We start from the raw sequence: 17773 nt of genomic DNA on the forward strand, positions 1-17773 counted from the left end.
TTGTTCTATAACCAAAATTCTGTACTCTTGCTGAGAAAATATGCCTCAACTGGTACTCTTTGACTTCATGTTGTTTTGTGTTGGCTCCCCCTTGGCTTAATCTATCCCTTTTCTACTTTCTCTTATCTTTATTTCTCACTCTCCTTATAATCTCCCCAAAAAAATTATTCTCCTCCAAACAAAATATTTCTCCCCCATTCTCTCATTTCTCCCCCTTTTTGACACTTATGTCAATGGGCTATACACTTATTTTGTGTTTGTCCAGAAAAGATTTATGGACATCCAATATCATCTTGAGAGCTGCATCCCAATTCTCACATGCTACATCCAATGAGTTGATTTGGATAGTTAGCTCAACAACAAGGTGGACTAGACCATCTAAGGTATAAAGATTGGGGTCTTTCTTCATTAGGGTTTCAACATAGCTTAGCTCCTTGTGAAAGATTTCCATATGAGGGGTGAGAGTGGCCTAGATGCTAGTTAGTTTGGCCCTTATATTAGCCTCATTTGTTGTCAACACAAATAACTGACTTTGGGTTTGAAGCAATGTCTTGAAGTGCTTCTCACTCTGAGATAGATTCATTGGTAGTTTTGCACCTAATGTAGTAATTTGGCTTTCTAGACTTAGAATGTGACTTTTGGCCTCTTGGGTGAAGAGTGATGGATTGTACAATTTAGTGTACAATGAGAATATGTTCTCAAGTACCTTCTTCACATCCTCAACCTTAGTTGCCAATGCAACTTGTTTTAGTGCTATGTTAGCTAATATCTTTTCATTCACTTTGTTTTGGAACTTCTTTTTTTACCATTCTAAAAATTTAGCATTATTATCTATGTCTTCATTGCTGACCTTCTCCACTATGTATGTCAGTTGTTCCATTAGTGGCTTGGTCTAATCAGAAGTTGGCAGACTAAATGCAGATGTCTTTTATATCCTGTAGCACCTACTTCTACTTGTGCTCCATTCTAAGCATTTCTTGATACTTTTTCCTTGCTAGGGCTTGTTGGAGTATGCCCACATGGTGAGCCCACAATATTGGATTACAATTTTTTGCCTAAACTAAAATTGAACTCTAAATTTTCAAGAAAACTTTCACTTTCAAATGCAAATTCCTGTTTAACGATTAGGAATTTGAAGATGAAGTAAACTAGAGTCTTTTAGGATTTTGTGTCTAGATTCTATATATATATATATACATATATATATATATATATATATATATATATATATACATATATATATATATATATACATATATATATATATATATACATATATATATATATATACATATATACATATACATATATATATATATATATATATATATATATATATATATATATATATATATATATATATATGTATGTATATATATATATATATATATATATAGAGAATTTATTGAATTATTTTTTCTTCTATGAAAATTGGTATGATATCAAAAACCTGATTTTTAAAAAGTGACACTATTTTTGACACATATAACTTTTTTTCTACAATAGATATCAATGTGATTCTTTCGAATTTAGTTTTTTAACATCCATAACTAAACCATAGAGTTGGTCTTATATCTTTATTGTTAGTATTTTATATTTTATTGTAGTTTAAAGTTAGCATAACACTAATTTAGACATAGGTGGCTTTTGACACATGTAACTTATTATATATTTACCCAATTTCAAAAAAAAAAAAATTGATTGAAAGGTGACTCAAATATGGAGACCGTACTTATTTTTCAAAATTTTTATTTTTTTATTTACTATTTTTCCATGAGCGTCGAATATCTCAGTTTATTTTTTATAATAAACCTATATTCAATTCATGTTAAAAAATATATACCTAAAAAATTTGAAAAGCACCAAATTCATAGTGATTAGAAAGCTAGTTCAGAGTACTTCAGTCATGCAAAATTTTAGGTCTTTAGTGCTCCATTTGAACCTGGTAATTCAGCTCCGAAGAAAGGAAATCACTAAAAAAACTTCAAACTATTCGTGTAACCTTCTATCTAGCTAGTTTCGATAGAAACTTAGTTTCTATCAAAATTTCTTTCCAAACTTTTGATAGAAACTAAATCACTTAGTTTCTATCAAAATTATGAGCGGTTTAACCGTGCAGTTAACAAACTACTTTCTAGTTTCGATTGAAAGTACTGTGGTAGTTTTGATTGCAGGATTATTACAGAGTTTTGTCTGTAATGTGGATTGATCTAGGATCTTCTTGAGATCTTCCTCTATAAGGGGATTGATGTTTTGAGTTGTGACATTAGAAACATCCTTAACAATGATTGTTTCAATGTTCTCACTTGTTACACGTTGAGGATTGACACTCGGCAATGTATGTCTTGCACACTCTGTTCTTCATGCTGCTCTCCCTCAGCTATTGCCTTGTCATCTATTTGCATTTATGCTTCTTCCTCAATAATGTCATCATTTTTATCATCTTCTTCATCATCCTTCACTTCAATGGGCTCTTCCTCACCTTTCTTTGTTGTAGTCAACCCATAAGTTATTTTCCACATATGAGTGGTCTTCTTAACTACATCCTCAACGTTATTTTGTAAAATATAAAGGCCCTATTTTTAGGTACAAACCTAACTGCATATTTCTTTACAACCTTAGCAATCTGTGTCTTAGTTAGTTCAGGCATCAATTGTGTTAGAGAAGTTTCTCTAATTTGTCTCTCCAAGTCTAGACAATAGTGCCATTTCTGCTCAACTCTACTATATAAATTCTTTAGCATAGAGTTGGCAAGTTCTAGTGGAGTAGTTTTGAATTTTTCCATCATGGCATATATGGCCTCCTCCACTTGACTGTTCTCTACTTTACCCAATTTATCAAAATCTATGTGTATACACTCTAAAATGGTCGCCTAGACTATGGGCCCCCATTATTCAATTTATCAATTTATCAAATTTCTTGAATCAATGGTTTGCAATATTTTATTAAATCAATTCAAATCAATTTCCTTGATCAAATTCGATTATTTTATTTCTAAGGTTGATCATTTTATCCTGAGTATTATTTAATTAAAAGAAAATCTCCTCTTTTAATTAAATAAAATAAGTCCCCATTTAATTAAAAGGAAACCTCTCTTTTAATTAAATAATTCATCCACATTTAATTAATTAAGAGAAAAACCCCTCTTTTAATTTAATTAAATATCTCCTATTTAATTAAAAGAACTTGCTCCCTTTTAATTAAATAAAAGTCCCACTTAAATATCTCTTGTTGATGAAAGGAAAATAAAATAAATTCTTTTATTTAATTTCTACACTTAAATGCACATATTTCTAAGTGGGACTTATCTTTTCACTTTCTTCTCAACCACTCCTCTTTTCTCATTGGTGGAGTTTCGTCTCACATGGATCAAACTCTATTATCCCATATTGGTTGTGAGAAGCCTCTCACCTCCATAATTTTTTTTATAAGGGAGAGCCCTCTCCTTATTTTAGACACAGATGATGTTATTGTTATGCTGCAGGTTTGGAGACCAATTTTTGAAGGAGTTTTTGAATGCTAAAGCTTTTTGTGGAGAACTTCTATCTTCTTGTCTCATTCTCTCTTGCACCCATGGCTTTCACCATGGGCTTTTATCATTGCATTTGCATGTTAGTTTAGAGTCATATTTGCTTTCATAAGATTAGATCTTACTTTCATAGATTAGATTTTGCATTGTTCTTGCATTGTTATCATATAGATTAGTTTTCATCTCCATTTGCATGCATTTTGGATCTTTGAATCTCTCATTTCATGGTGTACTTGCATGGGCATGAACTAGGTCAAACTGAGGGCCTCCATTGCAAAACCCTCGCACTCCATGACTAGAGAGCTATGAGTCACCATTTGAGACCTCATTCTTGAGTAATCCTGAATATAATGATTCATAGAAGTGTGCTCACATTTTAGGCATACATTTTTGGTGCCCACCGTGGGGCAATCCACCTTTGCTTGCTGGTTTTTGTGCATACCTGTTTGTAGACTCAAAGAAACCCTGGATTTGAAAGATTTGCTCATATCTTTCAAACAGATGCGTATTTTGATCTGAATTTTTTTTTTTATGGCGAAAATATATCCAAGAAGATTTGGTCCAATTTTCAGACTTTTTCAAAACGTTTTCAAGCTTTTATGATATTTTCTTCATTTTTCATAAAAAATCATTTTCAGGCATAAATCAACACATTTTTCAAAAAAATTTACAATTTCAGAAAGCTATTGGAATTTTAAATAGAGTTGGTTCTTTGTGTTTCAATTTGAGAGGTCATATTATGGGTCAATAATTCAATTTTCAAAAAATGGTCTGTTTTGACAAAACAACTCCCTAGGGCACAAATTAAAAGATCTTTTAAAATTTTTTGCATTTTTGGAAAGCTCTCTAATTTTTGATAGGGGTTACTTTTTTGTATTTTGAGTTTTGGATCCGAATTCATATCATGTAGATCCTATCTTTATGACTAAGTCAAAAATCAATTGAAAAAAAAAGGCATTGAATGAATAGTTTGCATTTTATTTTTACAATGAATCAATGCATAATGTGGGCTTTCATTTGGGTTACTTGCTGATTATCATCACTCTTTAAAATTAGATTTTCAGATCTAACCTTGATTTTGCATGAGTTGACATATATTGCATTCATGAGTTTGTTGCTTTGTTCCTTGCGAGCGAGCGATCAAGTGTAAATGAAAGGAACAACAAAGAAAAAATGCGTTGCAAGGATTACCAGGTAATTTTTTTTGACTAATAACACTTCATTTGGAGCTAAAACTAACATCTCTTGTGTCAAGCTTGTGTGTGTATTTCCTTTCATGTTCTTATTTTACAACACATGCATAATTTGATACTAGGTTGTGATCTCCATTAGTTTCCATTTAGCAGGCTTAGTTACTTGTGATAGATCTAATTAGCTATCTTGGGTTATTGGACTCGCTAATCCACTGGCCCCTCGTTCCACCCTGTGGTTGCAAGCTCAGCACCATGTTAAACGGGGAGGGGTTTACAGGACAGAAGCATTAAATGTTCCACTAGGCAACCCTTTTGTGCTTTTTAGAACTCACTAGTTTCTAAGTTGTGGACTCGTTTTGGCTTGTGTGAGGGGTTAAATGTTCCACATCTTTGGACTCACCTCGCATTAGTTAAAGCGTTAAGTGTACCACCTTGTGCTCTTTGGTTGCTTTTGGATAGATTTTCTTTCAGGAATTAACATCTGTACACACATAGTAATTAGGCCTCATGAAAACTATTCGTGGATCTTGAGAGAGTGAGTTCCTAGTGAAACTCCTCTCTACGACAGATTCCTTGTAGGTGGGGAGGATACTTTGAGCATCTCATAGATAGATGAATCTTCAACTTGTTGATTGAGGCATCCTTTCTCTGGAGAGGTTGATAGATCACTGGGAGTTGATATCATAGATCTTTAAGAGATACTCTTAGTTTAGCGTGTCGGATTAATCTATCTGCTTTGATTGGGCTAAAAGTGAAAAGGTGTGAAAACCTTGGATCTGGAAGCTAAGTCCCCTTGTGGTACACTATTGTGAGTCGGTCACCTTTAGAGAGGGCTAACCATAGCAGACAATCCCTCTACAAGGCAAACTGCGTTGATGGAACCTCAAGCGGTAATAGCCATTTTTGCCATGGTAGTGACAACTGCTATATAAATGTCCTTGTGGAAGAAATCTCCACCAGTGTGGTTCATTGTGGGTTGTCAGATCTCCCTAGCAGCTCTTGAAGATTAAGTTCTCAAATTGTGTCAAAACCTCAGTGCGCCGGGATTGGAGGTCACCCATGTGAGTCATAAAAGTTGCAAAGTCAAACCATTACTAAAAACCTTAGAGAGGCCAAAATTTTTCATTGTCTAGGAATGTGTGCAATGATTGCAAAACTCTTTGAAAACATACACAATTAGCTCTCTTAGGGATTAGCACAAACTAAGTCACTTGATTGTTCATGCGCAAGGTTGCTTTTGCCCTTGCTCATTGTTTTCAAACATGCTTGATATCAACTGCTTGCTATTCTACGTGCCTGTTTATCTGCTTGGTTGCTAAAACGAATCAACAATCTATCCAAAACTATCTGAAATCTTCAAAGTCTTTTCAAAACCTAGTTCAGTTGTCAGTCTGGTTTCCATTTTCGCACACAGTTTGCAAAATTTTGCGCGAATACTTGTTGTCCTACTACTTCTTCATGTAGCTTTGTCCAAGTTCTCATGCAAATAGTTGCACATCTCCATGTGAGATCTTTATGCTATCCAAGTTAACCTTGCACTACTTTGCGTGGCCTACATCACATCCTTGTGTGAAATCTTTATGCTATCTAGAGTCTTTGCATGGCCCTGTGTACTTTCTCATGTGCCTTTTAGAGGATCTTCACGTGAGATCTTGAGTCTGAACTGTCAAGTTAGTCTGTTAGAGCTATTTGTGCTCTGTACCAAGTTTGTTTCTTGCATTAGTTTATTGCTTCTCTATCTGAAAACAGTCTGAAATAGTGGCATCCTTCTTAGCTAATGACTTGTGATCCATACTTTAACTAGTATTGTCTCTCAGTTATCTTGCTCTTGTCCTTTAGTGCTTGTTGTACTCTGTGTTATGATAGTCATAATCTTTGGCTGTTCTAGCCTTCAAATCAGACTATTCATGCCTTAGTATACAACACTCTTATCTTGTCCCATTGAGACTAAGTTCTAGTGTGGTCCTTGTCTAAGCTTCTGCTTTTTTTCATTGTCTATGACTGTGGCAACTTGACTTATGTTCTAAAACTTGGCTATCACTACTTGAAACGTAGTACATCAAAATGGCTAACAACAAATGTGCTAAATCCAATATTCCTAGTGAGGAAGAAGGGATTCTAATTTCAAACATGAAGAAACAAATTGAAACAATAAATGCTCAACTTCAAATACTAAAAGAAGAGGAAAACATATCATCGAACAAATTCTCTTTGAGAGAAATTTTCCCTTTCTCCTACGACAACCAAAAATCACATTCTTGTGATCTTGAATCCAAGACATCTGAGAACACCTCACATACACCCAAGAAATCTAGGAATATCTTTGAAAACAAACCTTGGGAACCTAAACCAAAGCGTGATTTCACACCTTTGAGAAAATCTTATGAATTAATCTTGGAAGAACTTCTTGAAGAAAAACTCATTACTTTACCTAAGCTCACTTTGGCGGGAGTTTCCTTTATGAGTAACTATTGTGTCTATCATAGACATAATTTACATAAAACTTCCCATTGTAAGGAGCTGAAAAACAAGATCCAAGATCTCTTTGACAATGGTATAATTCAAAAATCTAAGCTCTCAACTACTAAAGATTATACTCTCAAGAAGGATCAACCTCATGAAACCATGTCTAATAACGGTTCAAACACAACTTCTACTTCCTCCAACATACATCCACTTTCTCAATTGTCCAATCTTTCCAACACATATTCACCAAAAGAACTCACTACTCCCCTAGTTGACTATGTGTACCCTCAAGGACTACCTTTAAAGGAAACTCAATCTAATCTTAACTTAGCTGCAAACCTCTCCCATACTATACAAAGCAAAGATCCAAAACCTCCATGTGTTGCTCCTCCTATTATCCCCAATCCAACTATTCCTCCATTGTCTCTTCAAGAGCTTGTTATGAAGACTCTAGAAATATATTCGAATACAGATTCAGATACTCCCTCATCCTTGGATTTGGTTTCATGTCAAGAGGACCACTTAAATGATGAAGAAACAAATTTTGATCAAGACCAAGATTCCTTCATCCCCTTTCAAGTCTTCCAAGATCTTTTGCCTCCATCTCAAGAGCCACATAGTCCTCCATCTCCCATGTCATGCACCTCTACTAAGCAAGATCAAGATGTTCCTTCCACCATCCTTAAGGAGATTACAAAAGACCAAGAGAAGGATACTTTTCCTATGTTACCCAAAATTCCTTTTGAAGAGAAAAGTGTTCCCTCGCTCTCTTATTCTACCTCACTACATTCACTTCCAAACTATGCTCAAGCTTTAAATACTCCCGTCAAAGGTATTGCTCCTATAACAGTTATTTATAAATCTATTGATGACTTTGGTCATATTGCTCACTCTAAAGATGCTGATATCCCTACTCATGGTCCATTCACATCTTCTAAATCTATCCTTGGTCCCTACCCATCCAAGCTAAAACATTCAAGTCTTCCATCCATATTGGGACCTTATGTTCCTCTATCTCATATTGCCACTACTAGCTCATTGCACGTTCTTCCTACCCTACCCCAAGATCAACAAAGATACACATACTTGAACTCTTCACATTCACCTTTCCATCCAAACCAGTCATATTGGCCTCATTCATCCACAAGTCCCAAGTCCTTTGGAAGCAATTTGGATGATCAACTCAAACACAAGTGCATGAATCCATCCTCAAAATTTCACTATGTCTCCTCTAATCGACATGTGAATGTCAAGAAGGAAAAAAGAAAAAAGAGACCACAAAGGTCCACTATTCAAAGAGCTCAACCAAAAACAATGCGGGTTCTTAAATCTGTTCTTGAAGAAATGCGTTCCAAAGCATCTAATGAAAAATCAAAAGCTATATGGATTCCCAAGTCTCTTTTGAAGGACTTGAATATTGAAAACAAATCAAAGTTGACATTCAAGTTTCCAAAGGTTTCCACTCCATCTTCTTCCCAACATCTTCCTAAAAAGGTGTCAAAACCTTCTACTCCACCTTCCTCCAAAATGGTTTTGCTACCTCATATATCTAAGCCTCAATCTATTCCATCCATATTTCCTCCATCATTCCACTACCCTTCAAGGTGTGTGTCAATGTTGATCTTTCCCACTTTTGCTTCTCCCCTTGCACATCTACCCTATCCACTCCACCTTCTATACTCCCCCTTTTATCCTTCCATCCCATTTATCTCATCCATGGCCTAAACCTTGTCCTCCATATACCTTTTCTACTATCTCCCTCCATTACCTTATCAGCATCTTTGAGCATACCTTGCTATGGAATTGGCTTATCATAACTTATCTTTCTTATAGGAGTGCTATCTCATTTGAGAAAGGCTTGAATTCTTTCCAAAAACTATAAAAATCCAAAAAATTCAAAAAAAAAATTCAAAAAAAAAGAAAAAGTGCCTTGGTGAAAACTTGGAAACAGGCGCCTTGGTAGCAAAAGTAAAGAAAAATAAATCCGTCCTATGGTGAAAACCACTTCTTGTGGCACCTTGGATAAGTACCATGATGAAAACCTGGCAAACAGGCATCATGCGTAATTCTTCCATCCATGACATCCTATCATGATCTTTCTTATCCTTCAAATGTCCTCATTCCTGAAGTCATTCACTCATAACCTCCATAACAAACTTTGTTATCCTATTCAGTTAACCCTTTGGTCTTGATCAACGAAAGAAAGAAGAAAACTCAGTTCTTAGCAATCTCTTGACATGGTCATTTTTGGGTTACTTACACGATACCCTTCATTACACCATGAGCTTATATCCTTTTCCCTAGCTTGGGTAATCTTGTGAAGGCTTTCCTTGAGGGTAACATTCACCGCTTCATATTCTTTGTCTATCCATCTCTGCTTATCCACTCGCTTGCTACTACATCTCATCTTACACCTTGCTAGACACTAGAACAAAATCAAGGTGATCCTTCTTGAGAGCTAGTAATCTCTGAAAAAATCCTAAAAATCAGAAAAAGTCTTGAAAAAAATTGTTAACCTGGTGAAAACCTAGCAATAGGCGCCTTGGTAACACCAAAAAAATTGAAAGATCTCAAAAAATACAAAAAAATCAAAAAAGAAAAAAATACAAAAAAATAAAAAAAAGAGAAAAATACAAAAAAAATTGAAAAATAGAAAACTGCCATTGGTGAAAACTTGGAAACAGGCATCATGGTAGCAAAAAACGAAAATCTTGCCAAGAAGGTGAAAACTTGGTAAACAGGCGCCTCTTGTTCCCAATGCTGCATCTTGTAGTGCATCTTTTGGCTATTCTGTACAGTCACTTTCACGCTTTTGCTTTCCTATTTTTCCTGCTGATGTATCCATAGATTGAGTCTTGTCCCAGCTCGAGGGCATCCCCCCTTAGTGTCACTCTTTTCGAGGTTCTCCTCATAGAATCTCTTTCATGACAATCACCAGTTGTTTCAAACTGCATCTGCCTATTGTCACTAGTGTCACGCTTTTCGAGATTCTCCTCATAGAATCTCTTTCACAACAGTCACCAGTTGTTTCAGCTGTGTCTGCCTACTGTTGCTTAGCTCACGTCTCTAGCTTCATTTATGGAAGATCTCTATTGCGTCAGTCACCAGTCATTCTGGCTATGTCTATCTACTATCGCCTAGTCCTCTTTAGGTTCTTCATCATGAAGATTCCTCTTTGACATCAGTCACTAGTCGTTCTGACTGTGTCTACCTACTGTTGTCACCCTACTAAAGAGATTTCTTTCGAATGTATTATGGACATTAGCACTTGACATCAATCCCAAAACATTGAACTCAAAACTGATGTACTTGTTTGGATATGCTGAGCATTTTCTTTTTTTTCTTTGTTTTGCTTTATCATATCTCCTTGAGCAACTCAATGATGTCATCTTCAACTAGAGAAGTAATGACTGGAGGCATGATCTTTTTCTTTGCTTGCTGTTTGCGATTTAGTTCCAATAAGTTGATCTACTCCTATAAAAGAGGCATCCACTATAAGAGCCTCCATCTCGTATTGGATGGCCGTGTGTACCTCGACTCCTTTTATAAGAGTACATCAATAATTTTGGTGCTTCTCCTTGTTTGTTGGAGTGAACTCTTCATGCTACAGTAAATACTAATACTCGTCCTGCTAAGTGAATGTACGGGTCACTACGAGTATATCTAGCACACTTCTGTCTTAGGTTATGAACACAAGGGTTGTTGTGGACAGAATGAATACTGAATGCTTAGCATAAGAGGGATCTCTTGTGTGTTTTGTGTGCCTGTCATGCAAGCAACATTTTGGTCATCCTAGCATTTATGCTTTGATGCTTATGTTAACTTGCTACATTAAAAGGGACAAATGTTCTGGTCATTTTGGCTTCTTGTGCCTCGAATGCTTACATTTAATCCTGACAAACCAATAAGGTATGTTATATTCATATTTCCATGATTGCAATGTCAGTGGGAATTGTATGACCTACGAGCTTTGTTCTATATCTGGTGATGATTAAATATTGAGGCTTGGTAACCAAACCTAGGGTTGCATTTAACATAGTCTCACATTGCATACTTCACTTGTATAAGCATGCGATTCAATTGCGAATCTACTTTCACCTTCTCTGATGAGGGATTGTTGATCTCTTCAAAGTATCATGTTCTTCACGACTGCACAAATGATCAATTAATCACTCTTTTGGCTACTTTGACTGCTTAGAACCCATTTTTTCGGGATCAAATTTGAAATCTGACACACTTAAGTGGCTCAAAAATGCATTTTAGAATTTTGGGCAATCTAAATTCTTTTGATACTTTACGATTCTTGGAATCTTTTCAAATCAAACTTGGACTTTTGGACCTCAAAATCACTTCGGATCAACTTCCACATTTCTTCAGATCATTTTGATCTCTTCAATTTCTTCTGATCATTCTGATCTCCTCATCTTTTCTTTAGATTGTTCTAATTTCTTCTACATTCTGTTGAATTGTAATGTCCCCATTTTAGTAGTTGACCAAGTGTGTGCGCGTTAGCCTTGTTCTACATGGTCCCGAGGGCTAACAAAGGGTTTAAAGGGATCCTGAAGTGTTTTGGCCTAGTCATTTCCAGTTTGGGCCAAAACAAAGTTGATTTACTCAGTTTCAGGCATCCTTACTATTTTTAGTAAGTCGGCAGGACACAGTACAGGTCAATTTTGGTGATTGGATTCGATACTCCTCGGTGAGAGCTTTTCGATGAGCTATCACTCGCATTATTCGAAGTCCGATTGCTAATACATTTTAATGCCTGAAGTTTTATTAAAGTAACATCTAATTTAATTGTAAAATATTAAAGTGTTACTTTAATATTTATTTTATGGTGATGTGTACCCAAGGGAGACATAAGGGGTATTTTAATATATGTTTTATACATATTACACATCTTTTATCCCACATTGCCCATATGAGTTGAGCGGACCCTTGGAAATAGAATAAAAGGAAGCATTTGTGGCTTCATTAGGCAGGTTGAATATGAGAAGAAATTGGTTTGTGAGTTGTAGCTCTGTTCTTGGCATTTGAGGACGTCTATCCTCTCTTGTAACATTCTAAACGTCATTCCCTTGGGGTTTGGCCTTTGAAATTCTTTGTTATTGGCTTCATTATCAGGCAGTTTAGTTGCATTTCTGGCTACGGGCAGATTTGGTATTTTGCTCATATCTTCTTCACTACTTGTCTGATGCTTATGCCGCTTTGAGGGAATGGTATTACGAAGGTAGTGGACTGATTGAAGGACAAAGTATTGTAGCAAAAAGTTTGAAAGCATGGGTTGGAGTATTATGTCAATACTGCTGAAGTAATTAGTGAGTTGTTAAATCTGCCATGTATTTGGTTTTATGAATTTTGAAAAGAACATTTTATTAGTAGCAGTTCATTTCCACTTTGCATATTATTGTAGTTTATTTCTTGTTTATGTTGTATGATACCAATTCCATGCACAAAACACAACAAGCAAATAAATTTTTGATTTTCAGAGTTATAAGGGGTTTAAAACATTAAACGGAGAAATAAGAGGTTGCATGCAAACTGTTTGACAAAATTCCTTTTAGCAAAATTGGTTAGTTTTTTTGGACATCCAGGGGTGCCCATTACATGAATCTCAAAATTGATATACTGCTTCACATCATATTTCTAGTGTGTCATCTTTTGATTTCGCTCCCGAGGGGGCAGGATGATTACATCATTGAATACTTATTTCTCGGGGTATCTCGTTCCCATCTTATGTCCTCGTCACTTGGGGCATCTCATCACTCAGGGCATCTTGTTCCCTTCTATCTGGCATCTTTGCTATCTATCTTATTTTTTTCATCAATTGATCAACCTTATAATAGCTCCTCTCAGAGTTCGATGGATAGGTATTGGGACAGTCTAAACCCCGACTCCTGAGGATCAAGCCTCGTTCTGGGGATGATCCTATGACTCATGATTAGACTTTGTTATCTTTTAGCAATCTCAGGTATCTAGGTGTTCTATTTGGATCCTTGAAGGTTAAGCTCCATTCTGGAGATAATCTTCTAAATGCTCTCAATCTCAGGTATCTAGGTGTTCTATCTGGATCCTTGAAGGTTAAGCTCTGTTCTGGAGATAATCTTCTAAATGCTTTCAATCTCAGGTATCTAGGTGTTCTATCTGGATCCTTGAAGGTTAAGCTCCATTTTGGAGATAATCTTCTAAATGCTTTCAATCTCAGGTATCTAGGTGTTCTATTTGGATCCTTGAAGGTTAAGCTCCGTTCTGGAGATAATCTTCTAAATGCTTTCAATCTCAGGTATCTAGGTGTTCTATCTGGATCCTTGAAGGTTAAGCTCCATTCTAGAGATAATCTTCTAAATGCTTTCAATCTCAAGTATCTAGGTGTTCTATCTGGATCCTTGAAGGTTAAGCGTTGTTCTGGAGATAATCTTCTAAATGCTTTCAATCTTAGGTATCTAGGTGCTCTGCTTGGATTCCTTGGGATTAAGCTCTGTTCTAGAGATAGTCCTTAAAAGCTTAGCAATTGGTCTTCGTATCATCAACTTCAGAACCAATCCTTAAATTAAATCACTTTTAATAAATACACCTATCTTGATTAATTAAATGTAATTATTTAATTAAATGTAATTATTTAATTAAATGAGAAAGGTATCTTCATAGTTGCACTTGTGACTAGTGATGATTGTGAGATTTTTTTTTTTTTTTTTGGATGTCCGTTAATAATGGCCCAATGATGAAAATAAGTTCTTTACATTCTCTAATGAATGATGAACACAAAATACTATGTTATAGTTGCTCTTTTGCAAGTACACCATTGCATTTTCATGTAGCTTGCATTATTAGACTTCATGTTAGTTTGCATTTTTAGGCTACATTATGAGTTTGAGAGGGTTCTCCCTTCATCTTTATTGTGGACTTTTAATCAACTATGGTCATGTTTTGATCTTCATTTCCTTATCTTCTTTCATGATCTCAATCAAAATTTCTATCTTAAACAGTTGATTGATTTTGGGGCATTTTCTTTTCTTCTTTCTATTTTCTTTCCATATCTTTCAAACTCATATCTTCCATTTTCTTTATCCCCCACTTCTTTTCTTCTAAAATCACCTTTGGGGCATAATATTTCATGCTTGATGATCTACCTTGGTTCAATGATTCTTATATCTTTCATCTTACATCAAGAACCTTATCTTTTGTTCGATTTGATCAAATTTATCAATTTGTTGTCTCTCCTCTATCTCATTTCGATTTCGATCATGAGGGGGCAATAATTATTAACTTCAATCTTTGATTCAATTTCTTTCTTTGACTACATGTGTTCCTAAATCGATCACACATTAGTCAAAGAGGGGCAAATGTATACACTCTAAAATGGTCGCCTAGACTATGGGCCCCCATTATTCAATTTATCAATTTATCAAATTTCTTGAATCGATGGTTTGTAATATTTTATTAAATCAATTCAAATCAATTTCTTTGATCAAATTCGATTATTTTATTTCTAAGGTTGATCATTTTATCCTAAGTCTTATTTAATTAAAAGAAAATCTCCTCTTTTAATTAAATAAAACAAGTTCCCATTTAATTAAAAGGAAACCTCTCTTTTAATTAAATAATTCATCCACATTTAATTAATTAAGAGAAAAACCCCTCTTTTAATTTAATTAAATATCTCCTATTTAATTAAAAGAACTTGCTCCCTTTTAATTAAATAAAAATCCCACTTAAATATCTCTTGTTGATGAAAGGGAAATAAAATAAATTCTTTTATTTAATTTCTACACTTAAATGCACATATTTCTAAATGGGACTTATCTTTTCACTTTCTTCTCAACCACTCCTCTTTTCTCATTGGTGGAGTTTCGTCTCACATGGATCAAACTCTATTATCCCATATTGGTTGTGAGAAGCCTCTCACCTCCATAATTTCCTTTATAAGGGAGAGCCCTCTCCTCATTTTAGACACAGATGATGTTATTGTTATGCTGCAGGTTTGGAGACCAATTTTTGAAGGAGTTTTAGAATGCTAAAGCTTTTTGTGGAGAAATTCTATCTTCTTGTCTCATTCTCTCTTGCACCCATGGCTTTCATCATGGGCTTTTATCATTTCATTTGCATGTTAGTTTAGAGTCATATTTGCTTTCATAAGATTAGATCTTAATTTCATAGATTAAATTTTGCATTGTTCTTGCATTGTTATCATATAGATTAGTTTTCATCTCCATTTGCATGCATTTTGGATTTTTGAATCTCTCATTTCATGGTGTACTTGCATGGGCATGAACTAGGTCAAACTGAGGGCCTCCATTGCAAAACCCTTGCACTCCATGACTAGAGAGCTATGAGTCGCCATTTGAGACCTCATTCTTGAGTAATCTTGAATATAATGATTCATAGAAGTGTGCTCACATTTTAGGCATACAATATGTGTGAATCCTTTTAAATCTACAGTATTCTTAACATTTTCAAATTAATTTTCTAAGTTTGAAAGAGGATTATGACTCACCACCTTAAATTGGTTGTTGTCATCTAATTCTATTTTCTCTTCATCAAACTCGGCTTGTGCCACATATTTTCTTCTTGGCCTTTTCTACTCTTGGCCTCCTTGCTCTATTGGTTTGGTCTTTTCCTTGGCCTTTTGTGTTGTTGCACGTGTATTAGCCCTTGTAGTAGGTGCAGTGGGCTTGGGCTAACTCAGCTTGGCTACCTTCTTAGCTTTGGTTACTGGTTGGGCCTTAGCCTTCCTCTTCTTTGACTTGGTAGGAGTAGGTGCTTCATCAACTTCTTCTCCCTCAACACCTTTAGTCTCCTCTACTTCTTGGTCTTCTCCCGTACCCTAAGTTAGTGCAAGAGGTGCTTGTGTCTGAGAGTCTTCTTCCTCTTCTTCCTCTTCTTCTTCTTCTTCTTCTTCTTCTTTCTCCTGCTCAACACCTTCACCAAATTTGGCCTTTAGTTTCTTCACCAGCCCGTCCCTCTTCTTGATAACTAGAGCAGTCTTCAATTCCATGGTAATTTTGGACTTTACCATATCATAGTTTCCAAATATCTTTGTACTTTTATCTACCTCTTCTACAAGTAATGTAGTAATAGCTACAGAGGCTTCATCCACATTTATTTCATAACCTAAGGGTCTCAACCATCTTACCCTTGGTGTATCAGCTTGTACAAAATTGTAATCAACATCCACTAGAAGACATACATCATCATAGTGTTCCTCTACTAGTGAAACTGGTATTCTTAATCTCTCCTTAATTGACTACTTGAAATCTTCAAAATAACTTGTCATCAAAGATTCAAAATTCTCACCTAATTGCTCAATATACTCACCAATTTGTATTGCTACTGATATGTTGGTTTTCTATCCCACAGTGCCAAATGAAGGGAATGTTTTTTGAACATAAAAGAATATTCATATCAAAATAGAATCAAATTTACATTGTGCACTCTTTGTCTTTTTGATTTCTCTAAGGTTCTCCATCAATTGTTGAAGTTGTAGCTCTGCAAGATCATTATGTGATCTTTCTTGACAATCTTGTATCCAACATCCACTGCTATACAAGGCACACTATTTAATCTACTAGATTGATAGAACTTGTGTGATATAACCCTTACAAAAAAGTCTATCAGAGGATCAGTAATTGTGTCAATTATCATGCCTCTCTTGTTCCATACAGTTCCAATATTTTTCTCAATTACCTCCTTTGAATCACTTCTTAGTGTCTTAGGCCGATCTAGGGTTGGGTAACCAGTAACCTTATGAATTATCCTTTTAGTTATCCTTGATAAGGATATTATCCAACCATAGTGAACCATCATGAATTCAACTAAGCACTTTTCTTATCCATTCTGTCTTGAACACATTTGGAAAATCTATGGCTTGTGTCAACCCTTTCCTCTCTATGATTTTGAATTCTTCCTTCAGTGCACCATTATCACAGATTTTGTTGTATGCTTCTCTAATCTCCATATCACCAATGCTACCAATTTTATAGTTGTAGTATTTTCTTACATCTTGCACCATTAAGACGTTCAGTGGTATCATGGATAATGCACCAGAAGGGTCTTGCTTGTAAGAAATGTCAAGAATAGCTTTGAAAATGGGTTGCTTGACCTCATTACTCACTAATTGAACATTCAAAACTTCTTTTCCCTCTACATTCTTCGAACTTGATGCCATAATGTGAAACTAGGGTTTATGAAAATTTAAATTGCGTAGCTCGGCTCTTGATAAATACCTTATGAGATTTGAAAAACTAGTGTGAAGTCACTGCTAAAATCTTTTTCAACTACTTTGAATAGATTTCTAGACCGCCTTCTACTCTGCTAGCTCTTTCTTGAATTTGAAATGATGAAAAATGAGCTAAAATTGATCAAATATCCTTTGAAAACCATGCAATAAATGTTGAGTGATTATACAGTCGTAAGCTCGACATAATCCAATTTCAGGCTCACTCGGCATCCATTAACATTCCACTTGCTTGGTGACCACTACAAGCTCAACATCAACTAGCCAATCTGTTAGCTCGACATCTTCTAACATTTCACTTGGCACACATAGGAAATATTTCATGCTCGACAGTAACATGAAAAACTTAGA

Source organism: Cupressus sempervirens, chromosome 2 (assembly GCF_028749045.1).
Source record: "Cupressus sempervirens isolate cs-2001-9-10 chromosome 2, ASM2874904v1, whole genome shotgun sequence".
Classification (NCBI taxonomy): Eukaryota; Viridiplantae; Streptophyta; class Pinopsida; order Cupressales; family Cupressaceae; genus Cupressus; species Cupressus sempervirens.